General features: G+C 40.6%; 1 protein-coding gene across 5 annotated transcripts in view; it reads left to right on the forward strand.

Moving 5' to 3' along the window:
- The window catches only part of CAST (calpastatin), a 125433-nt gene that overhangs the window by 34317 nt on the left and 67024 nt on the right, over nucleotides 1-24092 (forward strand). The window contains exon 1 of one of the 5 annotated variants that reach the window (XM_060143313.1): nucleotides 11279-11392. The exons of 3 other annotated variants lie outside the window; for them this stretch is intronic. The gene's annotated coding sequence lies outside the window, so the exon portion shown is untranslated. Of the gene's footprint in view, nucleotides 1-11278; nucleotides 11393-24092 lie in introns of those variants that run through there. One more of the 5 variants, XM_060143314.1, reaches the window with a different exon arrangement.

Raw genomic sequence — 24092 nt, forward strand, 5'->3', positions numbered from 1 at the left:
ACCCCAACCTCATGAGGTTTAGTGAATCATTTGTAAATGGTTTCTAGAATTATCATTACCTAAACTCCTAGAGAGTCGGTACCTTGTGGAAAATCGTGCTTAGTTTTTGTTTTTGTTTTTCCCTTGAATTTCGTGGTAAGAAGCAGTCCCTTTCCCATCATTTTTCCACACAGGAGTATCATCCAATCATTTCAAGATGGAATGCTTACAAAGAATTTGGCCATCCTCCCCAAACCCTGCTAGGTCTCAGGAAGCTGTGGGAGGGAGTGTAACTGGGAGGTGGACACATTTAGCCACATAGTTATTGTTTTAGTTTACTGGCAAACTTGTAATTCTTTCCTTGGCTTCTGACACTGCCTTCTCCTATCTCTCCTTGGCTTCTGACACTGCCTTCTCCTATCTCCATTCTTCTCTTGATTATCCGTTTTCACTGTGGTTTCCTGACTCAATTTCCTTCACCAGTTTCCTGAATATTAGTTTTTCCAGGATTTAATTCTTCATTCCTTCCTTTCTATATCTTTAACTCTTATAGGGTATTAGAAGAAAAAAATACATATGCTTTCTTGTTTTTCTTATTTTGTCTTTTGATGCCAGATTGAAAGGGCTTGGTATCATCATCACCTAAAAATGATCATTCCCATGCATCATTCAGAAAAGCTGGGGGTAATAGCATTTGTGATCCCTTGAAGCATTTTGTTACACAATTAATTATCATAACACACACAGGCAAATAATATTCTCCCAACACATGACATGACAAAATAGTAAATACAATTGGCAGTGAGAATTAGGCCTGGTTTTCTTGATTCTGGACACATTCAACTCGAAAGTTAAAGTGACAATTTTACAATTATTAAGAAAATCATAGTCTGTATTAAGGATTCAGTATTTAATGATAGAATGGTTAGTTACCATGTATTGCAGAACTGTTTTATGAGACTTCTTACAAAATCAGCAATCATATGCACAAATAATACCACTTCTGCCATGCAGTCCTGGGCTTGGAGGATCCAGAGCACTTAAGTGGCATAGATATCTCTATTGAATAACTCAAAATAATTATTATAAGATGTTTAGTGATTAAAATTAAATTTTTGATAAATTAATAATGAGGACTAATGAGGCTATAGAAATTAGACTCTTGACCCAGGTTCTTGGGTGGGGCTAATGGAGGACTCTCGGAGGGCTCACGCAAAGGAGTACTTCCCAGGACTTCTGTTGCCAGTGTCCTTGTCCTCACGGTGAGAGATAGCCACCCCTACCTCTGCAGGAGACCCTCCAACACTAGCAGGAACCAGAACTTGATGAAGAAATGCAGATTCCAGAATCTTGGACAGAACATTTACAAGCCGTGTGGATGAAAGGCTCTTGGTGCTACAGCCAGGAGTCAGTGCTGTGCCTCTGAGGTGGGAGAGCCAACTTCAGGTCACTGGTCCACAAGAGACCTCCCAGTTCCACGTAATATGAAACGGCGAAAATCTCCCAGAGATCTCCATCTCAACACCCACACCCAGCTTCACTCAACGACCAGCAAGCTACAGTGCTGGACACCCTATGCCACACAACTAGCAAGACAGGAACACAACCCCACCCATTAGCAGAGAGGCTGCCTAAAATCATAATAAGTCCACAGACACCCCAAAACACACCACCAGTTGTGGACCTGCCCACCAGAAAGACAAGATCCAGCCTCATCCACCAGAACACAGGCACTGGTCCCCTCCACCAGGAAGCCTACACAACCCACTGAACCAACCTTAGCCACTGGGGACAGACACCAAAAACAACGGGAACTACGAACCTGCAGCCTGCCAAAAGGAGACCCCAAACACAGTAAGATGAGCAAAATGAGAAGACAGAAAAACACAGCACGTGAAGGAGGAAGGTAAAAACCCACCAGACCTAACAAATAAAGAGGAAATAGGCAGTCTGCCTGAAAAAGAATTCAGAATAATGATAGTAAAGATGATCCAAAATCTTGGAAATAGAATAGACAAAATGCAAGAAACATTTAACAAGGACCTAGGAGAACTAAAGAGGAAACAAGCAACAATGAACAACACAATAAATGAAATTTAAAATACTCTAGAAGGGATCAATAGCAGAATAACTGAGACAGAAGAACGGATAAATGACCTGGAAGATAAAGTAGTGGAAATAACTACTGCAGAACAGAATAAAGAAAAAAGAATGAAAAGAACTGAGGACAGTCTCAGAGACCTCTAGGAAGACATTACATGCACCAACATTTGAATTATAGGGGTTCCAGAAGAAGAAGAGAAAAAGAAAGGGACTGAGAAAAGATTTGAAGAGATTATAGTTGAAAACTTCCCTAATATGGGAAAGGAAATAGTTAATGAACTCCAGGAAGCACAGAGAGTCCCATACAGGATAAATCCAAGGAGAAACATGCCAAGACACATATTAATCAAACTGTCAAAAATTAAATACAAAGAAAACATATTAAAAGCAGCAAGGGAAAAACAACAAATAACACACAAGGGAATCCCCATGAGGTTAACAGCTGATCTTTCAGCAGAAACTCTGCAAGCCAGAAGGGACTGGCAGGACATATTTAAAGTGATGAAGGAGAAAAACCTACAAGCAAGATTACTCTACCCAGCAAGGATCTCATTCAGATTTGATAGAGAAATTAAACCCTTTATAGACAAGCAAAAGCTGAGAGAGTTCAGCACCACCAAACCAGCTTTACAACAAATGCTAAAGGATCTTCTCTAGGCAAGAAACACAAGAGAAGGAAAAGACCTACAATAACAAACCCAAAAGAATTAAGAAAATGGGAATAGGAACATACATATCGATAATTACCTTAAATGGAAATGGACTAAATGCTCCCACCAAAAGACACAGATTGGCTGAATGGATACAAAAACAAGACCCATATATATGCTGTCTACAAGAGACCCACTTCAGACCTAGAGACACATACAGACTGAAAGTGAGGGGATGGAAAAACATATTCCATGCAAATGGAAACCAAAAGAAAACTGGAGTAACAATTCTCATGTCAGACAAAATAGACTTTAAAATAAAGACTATTAGAAGAGACAAAGAAGGACACTACATAATGATCAAGGGATCGATCCAATAACAAGATAGAACAATTGTAAATATTTATGCACCCAACATAGGAGCACCTCAATACATAAGGCAAATACTAACAGCCATAAAAGGGGAAATCGACAGTAACACATTCATAGTAGGGGACTTTAACACCCCACTTTCACCAATGCACAGATCATCCAAAATGAAAATAAATAGGGGAACACAAGCTTTAAATGATACATTAAACAAGATGGACTTAATTGATATTTATAGGACATTCCATCCAAAAACAACAGAATACACATTTTTCTCAAGTGCTCATGGAACATTCTCCAGGATAGATCATATCTTGGGTCACAAATCAAGCCTTGGTAAATTTAAGAAAACTGAAATTGTATCAAGTATCTTTTCTGACCACAACGCTATGAGACTAGATATCAATTACAGGAAAAAATCTGTAAAAAATACAAACACATGGAGGCTAAACAATACAGTACTTAATAATGAAGTGATCGCTGAAGAAATCAAAGAGGAAATAAAAAAATACCTAGAAACAAATGACAATGGAGACATGATGACCCAAAACCTATGGGATGCAGCAAAAGCAGTTCTAAGAGGGAAGTTTATAGCAATAAAATCCTACCTTAAGAAACAGGAAACATCTTGAATAAACAACCTAACTTTGCACCTAAAGCAATTAGAGAAAGAAGAACAAAAAAACCCCAAAGTTAGCAGAAAGAAAGAAATCGTAAAGATCAGATCAGAAATAAATGAAAAAGAAATGAAGGAAACGATAGCAAAGCTCAATAAAACTAAAAGCTGGTTCTTTGAGAAGATAAACAAAATTGATAAACCATTATCCAGACTCATCAAGAAAAAAAGGGAGAAGACCCAAATCAATAGAATTAGAAATGAAAAAGGAGAAGTAACAACTGACACTGTAAAAATAAAAAAGATCATGAGAGATTACTATAAGCAACTCTATGCCAATAAAATGGACAACCTGGAAAAAATGGACAAATTCTTAGAAATGCACAACCTGCCAAGACTGAATCAGGAAGAAATACAAAATATGAACAGACCAATCACAAGCACTGTAATTGAAGCAGTGATTAAGAATCTTCCAACAGGGCTTCCCTGGTGGCGCAGTGGTTGAGAGTCCGCCTGCCGATGCAGGGGACACGGGTTCGTGCCCCGGTCTGGGAAAATCCCATATGCCATGGAGCGGCTAGGCCTGTGAGCCATGGCCGCTGAGCCTGCGCGTCCGGAGCCTGTGCTCCGCAACGGGAGAGGCCACAGCAGTGAGAGGCCCACGTACCGCAAAAAAAAAAAAAAAAAAAAAAAAATCTTCCAACAAACAAAAGCCCAGGACCAGATGGCTTCACAGGTGAATTCCATCAAACATTTAGAGAAGAGCTAACACCTATCCTTCTCAAACTCTTCCAAAATATAGCAGAGGGAGGAACACTCCCAAATTCATTCTACGAGGCCACCATCACCCTGATACCAAAACCAGACAAGGATGTCACAAAGAAAGAAAACTACAGGCCAATATCACTGATGAACATAGATGCAAAAATCCTCAACAAAATACTAGCAAACAGGGCTTCCCTGGTGGCGCAGTGGTTGAGAGTCTGCCTGCCGATGCAGGGGACACGTGTTCGTGCCCCGGTCCGGGAAGATCCCACATGCCATGGAGCGGCTGGGCCCGTGAGCCGTGGCTGCTGAGCCTGCGCGTCCAGAGCCTGTGCTCTGCAACGGGAGAGGCCACAACAGTGAGAGGCCCGCGTACCACAAAAAAAAAAAAAGAAAAAAAAAGCAAACAGAATCCAACAGCACATTAAAAGGATCATACACCATGATCAAGTGGGGTTTATTCCAGGAATGCAAGAGTTCTTCAATATACGCAAATCAATCGATGTGATAAACCATATTAACAAATTGAAGGAGAAAAACCATATGATCATCTCAATAGATGCAGAGAAAGCTTTTGACAAAATTCAGCACCCATTTATGATAAAAACCCTCCAGAAAGTAGGCATAGAGGGAACTTTCCTCAACATAATAAAGGCCATATATGACAAACCCACAGCCAACATCGTCCTCAATGGTGAAAAACTGAAAGAATTTCCACTAAGATCAGGAACAAGACAAGGTTGCCCACTCTCACCACTCTTATTCAACATGGTTTTGCAAGTTTTAGCCACAGCAATCAGAGAAGAAAAGGAAATAAAAGGAATCCAAATCAGAAAAGAAGAAGTAAAGCTGTCACTGTTTGCAGATGACATGATACTATACATAGAGAATCCTAAAGATGCTACCAGAAAACTAGTAGAGTTAATGAATGAATTTGGTAAAGTAGCAGGATACAAAATTAATGCACAGAAATCTCTGGCATTCCTATACACTAATGATGAAAAATCTGAAAGTGAAATCAAGAAAACACTCCCATTTACTATTGCAACAAAATGTATAAAATATGTAAGACTAAACCTACCTAAGGAGACAAAAGACCTGTATGCAGAAAATTATAAGACACTGATGAAAGAAATTGAAGATGATACTAATAGATGGCGAGATATACCATGTTCTTGGATTGGAAGAATCAACATTGTGAAAATGACTCTACTACCCAAAGCAATCTACAGATTCAATGCAATCCCTATCAAACTACCACTGTCATTTTTCACAGAACTAGAACAAAAAATTTCACAATTTGTATGGAAACACAAAAGACCCCGAATAGCCAAAGCAATCTTGAGGAAGAAAAGTGGAGCTGGAGGAATCAGGCTCCCTGACTTCAGACTATACTACAAAGCTACAGTAATCAAGGCAGTATGGTACTGGCACAAAAACAGAAAGATAGATCAATGGAACAGGATAGAAAGCCCAGAGATAAACCCACACACATATGGTCACCTTATCTTTGATAAAGGAGGCAGGAATATACAGTGGAGAAAGGACAGCCTATTCAATAAGTGGTGTGGGGAAAACTGGACAGGTACATGTAAAAGTATGAGATTAGATCACTCCCTAACACCATACACAAAAATAAGCTCAAAATGGATTAAAGACCTAAATGTAAGGCCAGACACTATTCAACTCTTAGAGGAAAACATAGGCAGAACACTCTATGACATAAATCACAGCAAGATCCTTTTTGACCCACCTCCTAGAGAAATGGAAATAAAAACAAAAATAAACAAATGGAACCTAATGAAACTTCAAAGCTTTTGCACAGCAAAGGAAACCCTAACCAAGACCAAAAGACAACCCTCAGAATGGGAGAAAATATTTGCAAATGAAGCAACTGACAAAGGATTAATCTCCAAAATTTACAAGCAGCTCATGCAGCTCAGTAACAAAAAAACAAACAACCCAATCCAAAAATGGGCAGAAGACCTAAATAGACATTTCTCCAAAGAGGATATACAGATTGCCAACAAACACATGAAAGAATGCTCAACATCATTAATCATTAGAGAAATGCAAATCAAAACTACAATGAGATATCATCTCACACCAGTGAGAATGGCCATCATCAAAAAATCTAGAAACAATGTATGCTGGAGAGGGTGTGGAGAAAAGGGAACACTCTTGCACTGCTGGTGGGAATGTGAATTGGTACATCCACTATGAAGAACAGTATGGAGGTTCCTTAAAAAACTGCAAATAGAACTACCATATGACCCAGCAATCCCACTACTGGGCATATACCCTGAGACAACCATAATTCAAAAAGAGTCATGTAGCAAAATGTTCATTGCAGCTCTATTTACAATAGCCAGAAGATGGAAACAACCTAAGTGCCCATCATCGGATGAATGGATAAAGAAGAAGTGGCACATATATACAATGGAATATTACTCAGCCATAAAAAGAAACTAAATTGAGCTATTTGTAATGAGGTGGATGGACCTAGAGTCTGTCATACAGCGTGAAGTAAGTCAGAAAGAGAATGACAAATACCGTATGCTAACACATACATATGGAATTTAAGAAAAAAAATGTCATGAAGAACCTAGGGGTAAGACAGGAATAAGGACACAGACCTACTAGAGAATAGGCTTGAGGATATGGGGAGGGGGAAGGGTAAGCTGTGACAAAGCAAGAGAGTGGCATGGACATATATACACTACCAAACGTAAAATAGATAGCTAGTGGGAAGCAGCCGCATAGCACAGGGAGATCAGCTCGGTGCTTTGTGACCACCTAGAGGGGTGGGATAGGGAGGGTGGGAGGGAGGGAGTCGCAAGTGGGAAGAGATATGGGAACATATGTATATGTATAACTGATTCACTTTGTTATAAAGCAGAAACACCCCATTGTAAAGCAGTTATACTCCAATAAAGATGTAAAAACAAAAAAGAAAGAAAGAAAAGACATTAGACTCTTATTAAATAAGAAAATAGTTGCGATCCACAGTCAGGCAACTGTGTTACTGGAAAAGTTCTCAGGCAACTTCTATCGTAACCACCAACTTATTCAGGTAAGGAAAGCGAGGTTGAACTTGCATCAGGACTGTCTCTGCAGGAGAGCATAGCTATTAAGAAGTACTGGTTAAAGCTGTCAGTTCCAATTGGAATTTACTCTGACTAGTTCAAGCTAAAAAGGAATTTCTTAAGGGATGGCGGGTAGCTCCTAGAGAAATCCAGAAGGCTCCAGCAGAAGGAATGTAGTTTCACAGCCAGGAACAATGCCCGGACACACCGTGGGAGCTTCTCCTTGCTGTCACTGCAGCTCAGCACGTATCACATTTAGGACTGGAGGCCAGAAACTCTGGCACTGCCCGTCTCAAATGCTGAAAGGCCTTATCATAACACAGATCTACCGGTGGGTGGCGCCTCCACACAGGCTTATTTTCAATCTCACTCTTGTGAGGCACGGCTGATTGGCCAGTGCAATTCCCATGCCTCAGCTCTGCTGCGCGGAATCTGGGGTTGGGAACGCTCTGGTTCTCCTCTGGGAAGGTGCTTATTGATTAGGTGGGAAATGATCCGTGAGTAGTGAGGATTTTTCAAGTGTATTGTCAGCTGCCAGCTATCCACTACAGAAAGGAAAACAGGAGAATTACCTAATTGAACTGGAGGAAAATCACTGATTATAGGCTGTTTAGCAGCATTAGGCCTTTTAAACAGAAGAGGGTACAAACAGCTTTTCTCCCAGTTAGAGAGGAGAAAATCTGCACAGGAATAAGCACCCACCAGAGAAGTCCTTCTGTGGTTTTGGCCCTGGTTCTGCCATAACTAGCTGTGTTAACTTTGGCGGCACAGCCCTCCTCCCAGGCCTTTACTTTTCTCATCCATAATATGACTGAGGGGCTGAATAAACTCTGCATATTGTGGGAGGTATTCCATCGTTCAGTGTCAGCCTCACCCACAGAACCGCTGGACCACATGTGGTGTGTTTGATGACTCTGTTCGCTAAGGAGGCAAGCGTTTCTATTTCAAAAGTTCTGCATGTATTTTAATGTGCTAGGAAAGTAAACTAGCACTTCAAACCGTGATCCCATGGATGGTTTTGCTTAAGACAAGGCTAGATTAATGGTTAAAAAGGTAAATCTATTTTTTAAAAATATTAAGTACATGTAGCTGTGGCAGATTAAAAAATATTAAGTAGGTAGTACACAAATAACCAAGGTTTGGGAAACAAGATCAGAGCAGTAATTCTCATATTTTAATGTACATACTGAATCGGTGAGGTGTTTACTAAAATGAAGATTCTGACTCAGAAAGTCTGGGGCGAGGCTGAGATTCTTTCTGCTTTTCTAACAAGCTCCCAGTTGCTGCTGCTGCTGGTCTGGCGACCACACTTTGAGCAGCAAGGATGCTGAATTGTGCTGAATGGGTAATTTAGACCACCTGTACCTTAGATTACTTAAACATCGATTAGAAAATCTGGTTAAAATGCAGATCCTCAGCTTCCAAGCCAAAAGAATCTGATTCACCAGGAGGGGGTAGGTCCAGGATTTTCTCTATTTAATAAGTACCCTCCAGTTCTTCAGATGCGGGTGATGTGGAGGCCCCAGTGGGGGAAAGGATGAGCCTCAGGGACTGCGATAGACACGGCACACCTGGCAGTGATACATCCCTCTTCATCTCCAGGGAAGGGAGCCCCTTTCTACCTGTCCTGCAGGACAAGAACCTTTGGAAAATTTACTTCATAACCATGTAATTACTAACCTGTACTCTTGAGGAGCTCAGACATACTCACCCTCATTGAGGGAGTTATGCTGCCTAACAGTGGGGCTCTGGGACCCAGGGCTCATCCCTCTTGGAGAGTGGCCCAAATAAGTCATCCTAGTTGTCTTTTGTCTCAGGAAAACCTAGACAAGCTGAGGTTTATTTGAGAAACAAAAAAGCAGAGAAAATACTGACAGTAAACAAAAAAGGAATTTTAAGCTGAATTTTCATCAAGAAGAATTATGAAAATCTACAAACAATAAATGCTGGAGAGGGTGTGTGGAGAAAAGGGAACCCTCTTGCTCTGTTGGTGGGAATGTAAATTGACACAGCCACTATGGAGAACAGTATGGAGGTTCCTTAAAAAACTAAAAATATAACTACTATATGACCCAGCAATCCCACTACTGGGCATATACCCTGAGAAAATCATAATTCAGAGTCATGTACCACAATGTTCACTGCAGCACTGTTTACAATAGCCAGGATATGGAAGCAACCTAAGTGTCCATCAACAGATGAATGGATAAAGAAGATGTGGCACACATATGCAATGGAATATTACTCAGCCATAGAAAGAAACGAAATTGAGTTATTTGTCGTGAGCTGGATGGACCTAGAGTCTGTCATACAGAGTGAAGTAAGTCAGAAAGAGAAAAACAAATATCGTATGCTAACACATATATATGGAATCTAAAAAAAAAAATGGTTCTGAAGAACCTAGGGGCAGGACAGGAATAAAGACACAGACGTAGAGAATGGACTTGAGGACACGGGGAGGGGGAAGGGTAAGCTGGGACGAAATGAGAGAGTGGCATGGACGTATATACACTACCAAATGTAAAATAGATAGCTAGTGGGAAGCAGCCGCATAGCACAGGGAGATCAGCTTGGTGCTTTGTGTTCACCTAGAGGGGTGGGATACGGAGGGTGGGAGGGAGACGCAAGAGGGAGGAGATATGGGGATATATGTATGTGTATAGCTGATTCACTTTGTTATACAGTAGAAACTAACACAACGTTGTCAAGCAATTATACTCCAATAAAGATGTTTAAAAAAAAGAATTATGAGGACAGGGTCTTCTCAGGGAATTATAATAAAATATTAGAGTTGGAAGGGCACTTACTTCGCCACCTTTATTTAACAGAAGTAAAGGAACACTGATAATAGACAAGGTGGTTGTGAGGAACACCTAGCAGGAGAAGTCAGTGCGACCCCACGTGCTTTGACTGCCGGGAGCAGGCGGGTGCGCCGCTGCGCGCTGTGCCGCTGAGCTCTCCGCCTTCGGAATGCTGTCACCTCTGGCTTGGAGGCTGAAGGACTGGCTGCTCAGTTGCCACTAGCTATCGGCCTGAGGCCTCGGGTCCTCAGCCTTCCGCCACCGCAGCCTCCTCCACTCATACCCCAAGCTCACTGTCCAGAGTCTTCACTGTGATTGCTTTATGGCTTTGGGAAAAGTTGGCTTCCCATATTTCCTTTAAATTTTGGAACTCTTCTCTCTAACCCCATCACTTACATATATTAGTTGGCATTCTTCTATAAGGGAGAGCATTTCCTTCTCCCCTATATACTTATTCATTCATTTATTTATTTATAGCAATATGAATTCATGAATTCTTATTCTGTGGCTTAAAATCCCTTCTTAGTTATTTTGAAATGTTTAGTCATAATGTACCACGTCCAGTAATTCAGTAGAACTCTAGTTCTGTTCAACTGCTCTTTAAAAAAAAATCCGTTATACAATGTGAATTGTTAACTTACTTTATAGCTTCAAAAGTAATATTTGGGGGCGTGTGTTTGCAAAGAGCCCACTTTGGGCCTTTGGCGACATCCTAGGAGTGGCAGACCTCTGCCATCGGCCGGTGGCCTGCATCACAGGCCGCGCTGTTTAGTCTGCCAGCCTCCGGGATGCCAGCCCCGCGATGAGTCGGCGGCGGCGGGCACCTCCCTCCTGGAACCGCGCTGGGGGCGGGCGAAGGGGGCGGGGAGCGGCCAGCGTCGCGTCCTGGGGCCGCCCCGCCGCCTCCCTCTCTGCGGGCTGGGCTGAGGCTCTAAACGGAAACTGAGAGGGCCGAGCCCAACCGGGAATGCAAACATCCCCCAAACCCCGCTGAAGTCTCTGGGCCCGGAAGCCGAACGCGGAGTGAGTACTGATTTCGTCTGCGTCCCAGGCGGACAGCCCGCGCTGCCTTCGCGCCGGCCCTGCGCGTCCCAGGCTCGGACCCTGCCACGGCTCCCAGACTTTGACGTGCGCTCTTACCCGTCTCTTGCCCTTGAGAATCCATTTCCTTACAAACGGATTCTAAGTTCACTTGTGTTACTAGTCAACCCCTCCTCCCTGTCGGCGCCACTGTTGCTGGCTTCTGGGCTGGGAATGTGTCTGGTGATCGTACACGGTAGGGTTACAAAACCAGGAGTTTGTGTGATCCGGAGAAAATGCTGAAAGAAGAAAAGCAGGAGCTCTGTCGATTTGGTTTGGCACTTTTATCTCTAGGGTTAGACCCAATCTTCTCCCCGAGCCCTGCCCCCTCCACTGTGATGACCTCCGTTTTAGAGAATGCCGCCTCACTGTGTATAACCTCTCCGTTTACCTGATACATGCTGGGTGTGGTGTGGCAAATGTGACATGTTTTGGTTCTATTTCCTTGAACACAGTCTGAGACTGTGGTCGGATGACATCGCTGAGGGGTACTTTGTACCTGTATTTCAAGAATGGAAATGTTTTCATGGAGATTTGACGATCTTTTATGTATTGTTAGGGTCCTAGCATTCCTCAGTTATAAACGGGTAAGAGGCAAGTTCTTTATACCCATTTTACAGCTGAGAAAACGAGGCAGAGTTTAAGAAGCTTCCTTAAAGGGCTGGACCTTGGGGCCTCTGACGAGCCCTCTAGCAACCCACCTATACCTACATCAGAGGAAGGGAAGTGCTTAATCAGCAGCTCTGGAAAGTTCCTGATATATGAGATGTTTCTAGAGAGAAAACCTCTGCATTGCAGCGAAGCTCAATAAGGAGTGGCATCTCGTTCAAAAGGGTAAAGTTTATTTTCTAATGAGTAACTTAAAGAGTGCCTCTTCCTGACATTTTGTTTGTGGGCACTGAATTTAACTTTTGCACACTGATTTTTCAGTATCTAAAGGATATTTGTCGCTGGGAATGCTGCCTGGCTTCTAGGAGACAGTATAAGATTAAAACAAAGTAGTGACGTTTAGCAAAATCATGCCAAACTAGCAAAGGCCGTATCTGCTGACTGATGGAGAAGGGCTAGGTGGCCAATAGCAATGAGGATGGAGCGGGAATCCTGGTGCATGCAGCAAGGACCCTTGGTGACTATTATAAAAAAGTGAGCTTCACAGACTGCATGACAGTGTTTATGAAGCAGTGCATTCAAGTGTAAATGTTGGTTATGATTCAGTTCACATGCTTTGAGAGAGGATTCCCACTGCAGAGAGGAGTTGATTATAGTACAGTATTAGTGGTAGGTTCAGTTTCTTGATGGTTCCATGAATTGGCTGAGTATAATTCTTCTCTCACAATGAAAATTTAAAAGGTATCATGTGAAATAGCGGTTTGAAAGAATGAAACAAACAAAATTAAGAAAACATGAGGAATTAATTTGAACTAATTTTTTAAAATCAGTCAAATATTTGTGTTCCTATTCATTGTTTATAATAACAATTATATCTTTAATGCATCACCAATTCTTAGGTAGGACTATTTACTTTTCCCAAAATATGAACCATCTAGTTGTTTAGTCCTGTTTAAATAAAAAGCCCACAGCCTATGTTCTCCTGTATACATAGATGTCTTTGTATCTTTTCTTTCATTATACCTCAGAGTGCCCTCATTTTGAAGACTATATGAATCTGGAATATGTGTTTTAGCATCAATGTGTCTGGCCTCATAAGAGGAACATATTTTATCCTATAATTTTTAATATATTGAATTAATAATCTGCATACTGGGAAAGTACGATGGGTCTTCAAAAACAATTGTGTTTTCTTTTTTTCTCTGTGAATAGCTTTTAACTTAAAAATGTCAGCTACCCAGTGTTTCTCAACAGAGTACTAATGGCATTTGGGTTGATGATTCTTAGTTGGGCAGGGCTGTCTTGTTCCCACTGAATGCCAGAGCATGACAAAAACACTCTCTCTCACACATCTTAAAATACCCTTTAGTTGGGTGCTACTCCCCCTTAAGAACAATTGGTACACTATTTTTTTGGTAAGCCATATAAATAATTACTCAGTCCCATTATTTCCAATTTTTAAGGCACTTTACAGTATCCCTTAAGACATGTTGACTTCTGAGCAAGTCCGTATATTTGGACGTTGGAGATTTGGGTGGAGGCTATGTGTAATCCTATTGCTAGTAAAGTGTCACTCTTACCCTTGTGCCCTTCTGTCCACATTAGGCAATAATAATAAATTATTAGCAAGTGACTTTAATAGGTTTCAGAAAAAAGAACAGATCAGTACAATCTGTATTAGATCTGAGTATTAATAGTTATAGCTACATTTACTGATGATTACTGGCTTCTAGGCATATGTTGAACACTTTACATGATGTGACGATGATGCAGTGATGAAGTAGATACCCTTATTATGCCCATTTTTCAGATTAAGAAAGAGCCTGATCTCTTAACCATTGCACTGTATTGTTTCTCAGGACATGTTGAACAGCTCTCCATAAAATACTTTCCAAAAAATGAGTTTTAGTGGGTGAAGTTAACACACACTAAAGTCTCGTTTGGTTACATAGTCTCATTTGGCTACCTTTGGTTACCTCTGATTACCTTTGTTCTTAGAATACCAGCTTTTCACTATGCTGGGAGCCCTTTGAAGACAGGATCCACATCTTTGGACCCCCATCGCGTCTACCACGGTGCCTTCCCCATAGTAATTTCTCAATAAATATTTATTGAATTGAAAAAGAATATTGGTTTTATCTTAATATGAACAGAGCCTTAAGATACCACTGCACTAGTTTAGAAATTTATCCTAGGTAGGCAGAAAAAGTAAAATAATATTCATTTTTGTTCTCTAGAATTTATAAGTAGAGTTTTTAGAACTTAACATCTGTTTGTCCTTTAGCTAAAGATTAAGGAGTAGATAATCAAATTATCAGTAATGAACTCTTTTCTTATTAACTTCTACAATGGCCAGACATGGTGCTAGGAATACAGAAGTGAAGTATGGTCCATATAACAAATATAAAGACACAGTGTAAAAAGTGCTAAAAACCATTGCTATCAAGGTGCTATGAAAGCACAGTGGAAGGTTGAGGGAAGGGGGCTGAGGTTAAGCTTGGCCCTGTTTTTCTGGGAATAAACATTAGGAATATGAGTCCCTTAAAGCAGACCTGCAACCAGTCAGTTGGATGCAGAACTCTTCAGAGGTCTGAACACATCCAACTTCCCAAGCGTTGGCTCTCCTCCTTCAGTATTTTCTTAATCCCAGCTTTCCAGACTTGCCCTTAACTACCAGTAGAGGTACCATGGTCTCCCCCTGTATACTTTTCTGTGTGCTGTTATGTAGGACAGAGAGTTCTGATTCATTCTAGGGCTCTCTTATGAGATGTTCTTGACAACTGTCCCTTGTAGACAGACTGGATTTCCATCCGCTGTCAACTATACCTAAGGTTTCCATTTGTCCTGCGCTCTACACAGTTGAACTGGAGACCCCACAGCTGACTGAGTCTGTGTTGTCCGTCTTCCAAGCCAGCTTTGAGGGTGACAAGTTTCCGCTGCTCATCTTCCTGTTTCTTTCTTCACCATCCAACCTAAGGTGCAGGGGAGGGCAGACAAGCGCGTCAACAGAATAACCTGCCCCTGGATTCCAGACACTTAGCTCTAAGGACACATTGTCTCAATTTAGTTTCTTATTTCGCATTTGGCAGCTGCCTCGCCGTGGGTACATATCCTTAGCGAGACAAGGAGAACCTCAGATGCCTATCTACTCACCTATTATCTTTTTTACTGACTCCTTCCCCAGGAATAATTGGCATACATTAGTTACAAAGGTATTGCTTGGCCCGTTTTGTTGGTAGTGTTTATTTCTTTTCCCACAGATCCCTTTGCAACACTTAAAAAAAAAAAAACAACTAACACTAGTTGTTTTAGTTTTATTTGGGAGGATTTCTTATACGTTGGAAAGAGGGTTTGGGTCTGCTTTTACTGATTAACCAAGTTAACTTTGGTAAACAGTTTTTTGTTTTTTTTACATATTGCCAACACGCTTATAATTATCCTCAGTTTTCTAGGCCCCATGGTACATACTGATCCTAATGGCTAAGATATGGGTGAGTGGTGATGACGCTGTGGCTTGTCATCATCAGAGTCCTGGAATATAAGGTGTTTCCCAGTGAGTCCTGCCGATGGACTACTGAGGATTGAGGAAGCTGACTGTAATCAAAGCAAGGCTTCCTTAATTGCACAGAGCTGTGCTTTAACAGTTGGGGGGTCTCTTTAGAAAAGAGAAGTTTCTTGGTTCTCAAATAGAAAATGCAGGCCAGTAGGATAATTCCAGACTAATCCATGGCCCTGGGGCTCTCCCGATCCTTGTCCTGGGGATGTACTGCACCCCCTTGGAATGCTCTAATTCAGTGTTTCATGATATGTAGTCTGGAGAGCATCTGCGTCAAATTCACCTGGGATACTTATTTAAAAATGGAGATTTCCCAAGCCCCATCTCAGACTTACCCAATCAGGATCACTGAGGAATCTGCCTTAATAAGCTCTCGAGGTAAATCCTTACACCTGTTAAAATTTGATGAGCACTGCTCTAAGAAGTGAGTTGAGCTAGCCAGAGCCTATCTGTGGGCAGTCGTCTTCCGACCTTAGCAATGCAGTGAAATCTTGGTGAGAGCTGTAGCTGTTCACAGGGGCTGAGACTTTTGAATCATACTGAGGGGCCCCCATGAACTGGCGTGATTGATGTTTATGGCCCTCTTTTGGAGCCCAAGAAAGGGCCTGGACCACTCCCATTTCACTCAAAGTTGCTATAAGAGATTGAGCCCGTTTAGTGTGCAGGCATACTCTTTGGACTCTATAATGGATTAAGGTCCCCTGCACAAGTGACCTCAGTATAAAGACCTAGATAAGACCTTGGCGCCTCCAGAGATGCCCAGAATAGAGGAGAACACTGTTCCTACAGAGAAACCAGGGGCTTAGTCTCCTGCATATTGTTTCTTTATTAGCTGTACTAAGGGTGGCCAGACAAAGGAGCAAAGAATAAAATTATTTGTATGTTTTTCAGTTGTATAAGCCTTTTCTGTTTCCTCCTTATCATGAAAATAGGAAATTGTGTTTATATCCAACAGGGCAAATAAGATCCTCATCTAATGCCGTTACCATGGCTTGTCATCATCAGAGTCCTGGAATATAAATATCCTCATGCTTTTAGACACGCATCTTTTCATAATATTTTATTTACAAAGATGTATCAGGTTCAGAGGCCTTGGTCTACAGCAGGGAATTGAAACTTGTTGCCAGAATTTTCATCTTCCAGAGTTCTCCACTTCTCTTTCATATTCACCATCTCTTGATTTATCTCTTTATTTAATTAATGTTTTAATGTTAAATTTTATACAGTATTGCTTTGTGTCTGGAACAGAAGGGGGCTCTTGAATCAGAATTCAGATTAATTTTATTAAGCCTGCACAATGTATTTAAAATGTTTGAAAGCCTTTAGATGAGGAACACATGTTCTATTTTGTCATGAGGCCTCCTACTCCCTCTTCATACTGGCCTGATACACTCATTCACATCCCCCAACGTATATTTTCATTTGAGTTTTAGACTCCTGATTTACAGAGATAGGCAAATATTATTTTTCTGAAAACTCAATAAATATTTTGAAAATCGCACTTTTTGTTTTTCTTAAATCCTTGCAACTGAGCTATATACTAGATGTGTGGATGTGTATAGCATTAAGAGTTCTCTAGTGGTCCAGAATATCTGCCTATAAAATGACAGCACTGTTGGGCTTGGTGATGTCTACAGCGTTCTATATTTTTCTGTTGTAAGAAAAGTGTGCACTACAGGCATAATCGCAAGTATCAGGTGTCCTCAGGGTTTAGGGTCATGAGACTGGGGAAGACAGATATTCTTGGGGTATTGCAGGACTGTCTTTTTAGGGAACATATAGGCTCTTTAGTAACCTGGGCTGGCAGTATCAGCACTAAAAATCTTTCTTTCAAAACCAGCTGGAGGGCTTCCTTGGTGGCGCAGTGGTTGGGAGTCCGCCTGCCAATGCAGGGAACACGGGTTCGTGCCCCGGACCAGGAAGATCCCGCATGCCGCGGAGCGGCAGGGCCCGTGAGCCATGGCCGCTGAGCCTCCGCGTCCGGAGCCTGTGCTCCGCAGCGGGAGAGGCCACAGCAGTGAAAGGCCCGCGTACCGCAAAACAAACAAACAAAAAAAAACAGCTGGAAAGTACTTTTGAAAAGTAACTTTGTGAATCTATCCTATTATCTAACGCATTCTAGTACCTTCCTTTTGACCAAATGAAAGCAGGAAGAGGCTGTTTTTCATCAGAAGGAAAGTGCCAGTGGATAACAATAGACCGTAGAAAAGAGTGGTCATTTCACCCACCCCCTATAAAGCCGTCTTGTTTAAAACAACCTAAAGCAGTCATTCTCCATGTAAAGGAGTTTGAGGATCACTTGGGGGGGGAGGGCTTACAGCTTTTTAAGCTGTAATCCTTGCTCCCTCTTCCTCCTGCCCTTTCCCTTTTGTAAGTTTCTAAGTGTCCATTGCTGCCCTCCCCTGATCCCCACACACTGGCTATGAGTGATTCTGGTCCTGGGCCCAAAACCACTGAGCTAAGGTGTTAATGCTCGGCCAGTCACATTGTGCAATAGCTTGGCATAACATTCGTTGCCTGGAATCATTATATACAATTTTAGTATAAAATAATTAAATATCTATGAATATTTAATTAAATATTAATTAAATGTGTATGAATATCCTGCATATTTTGCATACAGTTTCACTGATTAGAATTAGTGATCATTTTTTCCCCCAGCAAGATTATAAAATTACATCATCTTCCATGTGATGGAATCTAATCTTGAGTTTTAAATCAATTAATTAGTTAATTATTAATTGTTTGGAATTTTAGCCACAAAGGATCCACATTGCTAAGAAACAATGTACCCCCTTGCTGAATATCTAGAGATTAACAAGGAAAGGCTAACTTCTTTTGGTTGTTGAGTTTGAGCCCTCCCTTGGTTTTGAGAATCTTTTTAATTATTGTGGTAATGGGTGCTGAATTATTCTCAATGTTCTTGTGATAGACCAGGATTCCTAGCCTAGCAAAAGAGAATTGTTTCCTTCTCCAGTCCTCTGACAATCATATTCTTGCACCTCTTCACATGTTTCCAAAGACTGAATGTGATGAACACTGATCTACATATTTGCAATTAAAATCTTGGCAAAATACCCTGATTGATTTCCAGTTGAACCAGTGATAAACCATATACCATATCTTTTCCGCTTGTGTATAACTTCTCCACCTTCTCCTACTGATCAATGAACTGAAGATTTGGTTACTGTTCAAAATGGAAAGACAACCAATAGGAAACAAAAGACGTTCTAGCTAGTTCTGATAATCTGAAAATAATTCTGGAAAGCTGTAGGAGAGGGGTTAGGTCCAGCAGTATGTATGTAGTTTGGAGAAGCTCTCCAGGATCTAGATAAATGAAAATAAATGGAAAGAAGAAAAAGAAACCAACCATTTATTAATTTGTTAAACAACTACTATGCTAAGTGATTTACATAGGATTTCATGTAATCCTCTTAAGAGTTGCATATTTTGCAAATGGGTAAGTGGGTATTAGGACAATTTTTAAAATGAGAAGACTAAGGCCCAGAGAGATGAAATAACTTACCCTGGGTCACACAGATAGCAAGATTCTATTTGATTCTATTGCTCTTTTCAGTAGACCAGTCTTATAAAATCCTAGACTCAGTAGTTTATATCCAGGCAGTTTAAATAACCAAGAGAGGACTTTGTATCTAAATTCAAAAAGCACTATAAATGAATATTGTGCCCTCTATTATTACGCTCAATATCTTAATGCTGTTGAAATTCTCTCTGATGAATGAAATTTCCTGCTTCTGTGAAAGAGCATTGTACACTGATTGGAATTAGCAAATAAGAGTTTTGTTGACAGCGTTTCTTTAGATGTCTTAATAAGCAGTAGAGAAGGGATGAATTAGACCTCTTTGAATACGGTGAAATTTTTAAAACGCAGGATTAAATTACATAGCAAAAAACTCCCTTATCGTGTAGGAATACAGTTGCTTAGACGGAAGGATAAGCTGCACTGTTCATATTTTTACATCAAGTTCAAATGAAGCCTATTTTAAAATCAGTTCTCCTATTGAATTTTTATTTTAGGTGAAAGTGGGATGAAATGTGGTAGAAGATATTATGATTATTTCCACTTTACAGATGAGGAAACAGGCGCAGAGCAGTTAGGGAATTTGCTCAAGGTCATATAGCTGGTAGCAGAGCTGGAATTCAAACTCAAGTGGTCTGGCTCCACAGCCATTCTCCTAACTACGTAACATCACCTCTTTAACATTTGCAAAGATTAAGCTTGCTGTTAGTGTACATTTGTGAATTTGTTTTTCCTATGTGGTTTCCAGAACGACGTTTTATTGCACCCCACATTTTCATTTTGGTTATTCGGAAAGCATCTTGGAGAAGGGAACTTTGTAATAATTCCTGTCATTTAAGCCTTCTTATTAAGAGCATGCTTCACTGAGAAGCCAGCTGCAAGAACAGTCACGTGACAGGCTCATCTCTCAGCCGCCACGCAATGGCTGTATGCCAGTATTTCCTCGTACGTGCCCTCTCAGTTGCGTTGAGACACTTTGAGTCTGTCATCCCTGTAGAGACGGAGGCTGGCAGTTGGTCTTATAACACAACGACCCATAAAACTTCTCATTTCTCTCACACTGTTAGGTCTGTGCCTAAGGAATGAATTTGAAAGCACTGTGGAAACCAAGCTGAAAGGCTCTGAGGCAACTGTTCAGCAGAGCTCAGAAGTTTTTATTCTTATACAATAATCATATCATCAGTAACCATGTATGCTTTAGATGAGCTCATAATCTTTTAGGATAAACAAACCATGCATTTCAATCCAAAAAAAAATTCTTAATGTAAAATAGTGTTGCCCTTTGTCTTTAAGATAAACAACATGCGTGTGTAACTTCTCAAAGCAGTCAGTGGTCACCACAGAAGTGCTCCACCATTCTGAGACTGAGGAGAACTTTTGAGGTTGTTGATATTTGTAAAATAATACAGATCACTTTTGTTTCCTGACTTACCATGTGCCAGGCCTTATAAACACACCCTCATTAAATCCTCACTACCATCTTATGAGGTAGGTGTCATCTTTATACCCATTTAACAAATAAAAAACACAGGTTTGGAAAGGTTAAGCAGCTTGCTTGAAGTTGCACAGGTAGAATGAGACCCCAGGTCCATGGGACTCCAGAGGCTAAACTCCTGTGTTTCCCATTTGAACATCTATCATTGGGTACATTATTTAATAAGCTTTACATATTTATAGCGTATCATATTAGAGTTGCAGAACAACAGAGTTCGCAAGCCTGACAGTTTACAGATGAGGAAACTGTGTTCTAGAGAGGTTAAGGCTTAAGTTCAAAGAGCTTGTCATGGGCTGTCTTCCTCATTGTTCATTATATCGCTTCTAATCTGCTGAAACTGCGTGACTCACAGGCTTAAGAAGATCCTAGATGCACAAACCTTTACTAGGGGAGGGGCCACAAGAGGAAAGTAGGCTGTCTTTTCTGGGTCTAACTTCTCTGCTTTGTCTTGGGCAGCCAAAGTCAGACATAGCTGGAATTATTTCATGCATCAAGAAAAGCAACCAGAATCCCTAGAGGCATGGACGCAAGTTAAAAAATAAATAAAAGCTGCGTTTCTACTCTTTGATGACTAATCCAGGCTGCGTGCCTTGCTCTCTTCCTTGCTTACAAAATAATCATCCCGGGGCAGAGAGGGGGAAAGGGGGAAAAGTGGAGTTCACAAAGCAATGAAAATGAAACAGTTGTTTTATAGTACTGGAAGTTCAGCTTCATGCGTTTTGTGGATTTTTTCTAAGCACTTGGGGTGGTCCTGTGTTAGACCTCATAATCAGGCACTCACAAGGTGTGGCCAAATGTTCTAAGGTCTCTCTGGCTCTTGGATTGCCATCACAGATCAACTGTGGTTACTGTCCCAGTTGCCAGGCAACATATGGATGTTTATTTTGAGGTCTGCCCACAGGGTTGCATCAGAAACCAAAGCTGCCGTGTGCTCTCCACTTCCCAGAGCAAGTAGAGCTCAGGCATTCTATTTTTATCGTAATATATTATTAAGATAATATATCTTAATATATTTTAATTATATTTAATTAAGATAATTAAATGTATTTTAAAATATATTTTAATATATTTAAATCTTTAATGTAATATATTTAAATATATTTATTTTTATATTATTTTAAGATAGTTCATGAATGTATAGCATACTCAGTTGAGATAGAATCATACTCTGTTCCACCAGGCAGTGTTCAGTTTGCCTCATTTTGCCATGTTCTACTTCATCCAACCGGTTGTACTCTAGTCTGATTATCTCTGGTACTTTCCCACCTCTAAGTCTTGCTCAATCTGTTCTGCTCACCTGGAATGACTACCCCATCTCGGGCTCCAACTCCATGTTTTGTAAAACTAAAATCTTTTATTTTACTTTTTGAAAGTAAGGGAGTCAGCTTGTTACAGCAAAAAGTTCGTGGGCATTATTGTCAATGTCTGTGTTCAGATCCACGCTCTACAACTTCTTAACTGTGAGATCTTAGATACGTTACCTAACTTCTCTGAGCCTCAGTTTTCTCATTTATAAAATGCAGATAATAATGATTAGGTCCTAGGATTTTATAAAGATATATTGAAATCAGATGCCCAAAGCCCCTGCCACAGTTCCTGGCATATGGAAGATGCTATAGTCCTCACCTACCTCCCCATCACACTGCAATTAATACTAAGTAAATTGTTCCCATCTCCTCTGTGAAGTTTTTCCTAGCCATCTTCAAACCCACACCTCAGAAATAGTCTCCCTCTTCTGATCTCTTATAACTTCATATTGTACTTAAGATCCTATCGCAATTGACCTGCTCTTATATTACATACATGCCATTGACCTGCTCTTATATTACATACATGCTGAGATGTAAGTTGGTGCCCTGATTAGATCTGTTGGCACAAAGCCATGTTCTCCCTGAAAGAGATGGCTCAACTTCATTCATAGATGACCCATTTCATCAGTATCACGTTTTCTGTTACGATTAGGTACTATACTTTGTTAGGTGACTGAGTTGCAGTTCTCTTTAGAAGCACCATTATTATGTTAAATAATTAAGGGCATTGCAAGACAAGACGGTATGTCATGGTGTGACTGCGTGGCAAACAATAGAAGGAGCTAAACATCTGAATATTCATCTCCTAAAGTGAATAATCCATCACCGTGAACCTGTTCTCACTGGGTCCATGAATGGTGTTTGTAAAGAACGTCAGTGCTTTCTTTAGAAAGCCCCTCATTAGCCGTCTATTGTTTGTTCCAGGTGTCTTACAGGAAGCAAGCAGCTCAGGGATTTTTTTGTGTATATGCGTTTTTTTAAAGTTATACAACTACTGGGTAATGACGATAAAGATGTAAAAGACTAGATGTTTATGTTTTCCTAACCAGTTTTCTGACCTGTGCTTTGGACAAAATTTCTGATGATTGAATAAAACTCGTATAATGTTGCTTTTGAGCCATCAGATAATACTCATGTTTATTCACGTACAAATGTATACATTTATTTATTTAACACATACTTATTAAGCAACTACTGTGTGCGATGCTTGGGTACCTGCAGCAGCTGAGACAGGCATGGTCCCTGCCCTCATGGAGTTCAGGTTTGGGTCTGTCTGACAGATCCTGTGAAGAAAGAACTTTAAAAAAACCCCATGATTTCTTTTCTTTCATTTTTGGGATATGTTATTAAGGTAAGAATCTCATTATGGTTCAGAAGCAAATTATACATTTCTCTCTTGTGCATCTAGCAGAGCTAACTTTAAAAGTTAAAAATCAGTTAAGTTGATTTTGATTTGTCAGAACTTAATTAAAAAAATTTTTTTAATATTTGTTTTGTGCTTTGCCCAGATTGCCCTAATATTTGGTATGTAATTGACTCTCGCAATAGCCCTGTGGGGTGCATGGTATTTCCACATGGGAAGCCAGTTGCTCTTCAGGTTTAATCGACTTACCTGTGGACTCATCACCACTAAGAAGCTTTCAGGCTGAACCTTTCTTCTGAGTTATTAATTATATTCTTGATTCTAGCTTTTTTTTAGAAAAGAACCAAGGTATTAAAACTATACTTCATTCTTTGTTTAAATGAAACTTTAGTTGACAATTAGAAAATGGAAACAAATATTGGAATCAACAGTGATTTTTGAGCTCCTCTCTGCTATTAAACACTGTGGTAGGCACTGTGGAGAATAGAAATGACCCCTGCCTCTTGATCAATTTACAGCTTCATTGATAAGACATGACATACACTTAGAAAAGACTGGGTAACCCTGAACAGCATATATGATTACGTGTTCAAGTGAGAAGTACAAACATATGAGAGTTGAGAAGGTAATATGAGCTAAAGCAGATACAGGTGTTGTATCTTGAGCTAAATCTTCAAGGGGAGGGTAGGAGCTGTCTGAGCAGGGAAAGGCTTCCTCAGCCGTGGGGATGACAAGAAAGGCTTCCTCAGTGGTGGATGGGAGCATGATG

This window comes from Lagenorhynchus albirostris, chromosome 3 (assembly GCF_949774975.1).
Source record: "Lagenorhynchus albirostris chromosome 3, mLagAlb1.1, whole genome shotgun sequence".
Taxonomy (NCBI): domain Eukaryota; kingdom Metazoa; phylum Chordata; class Mammalia; order Artiodactyla; family Delphinidae; genus Lagenorhynchus; species Lagenorhynchus albirostris.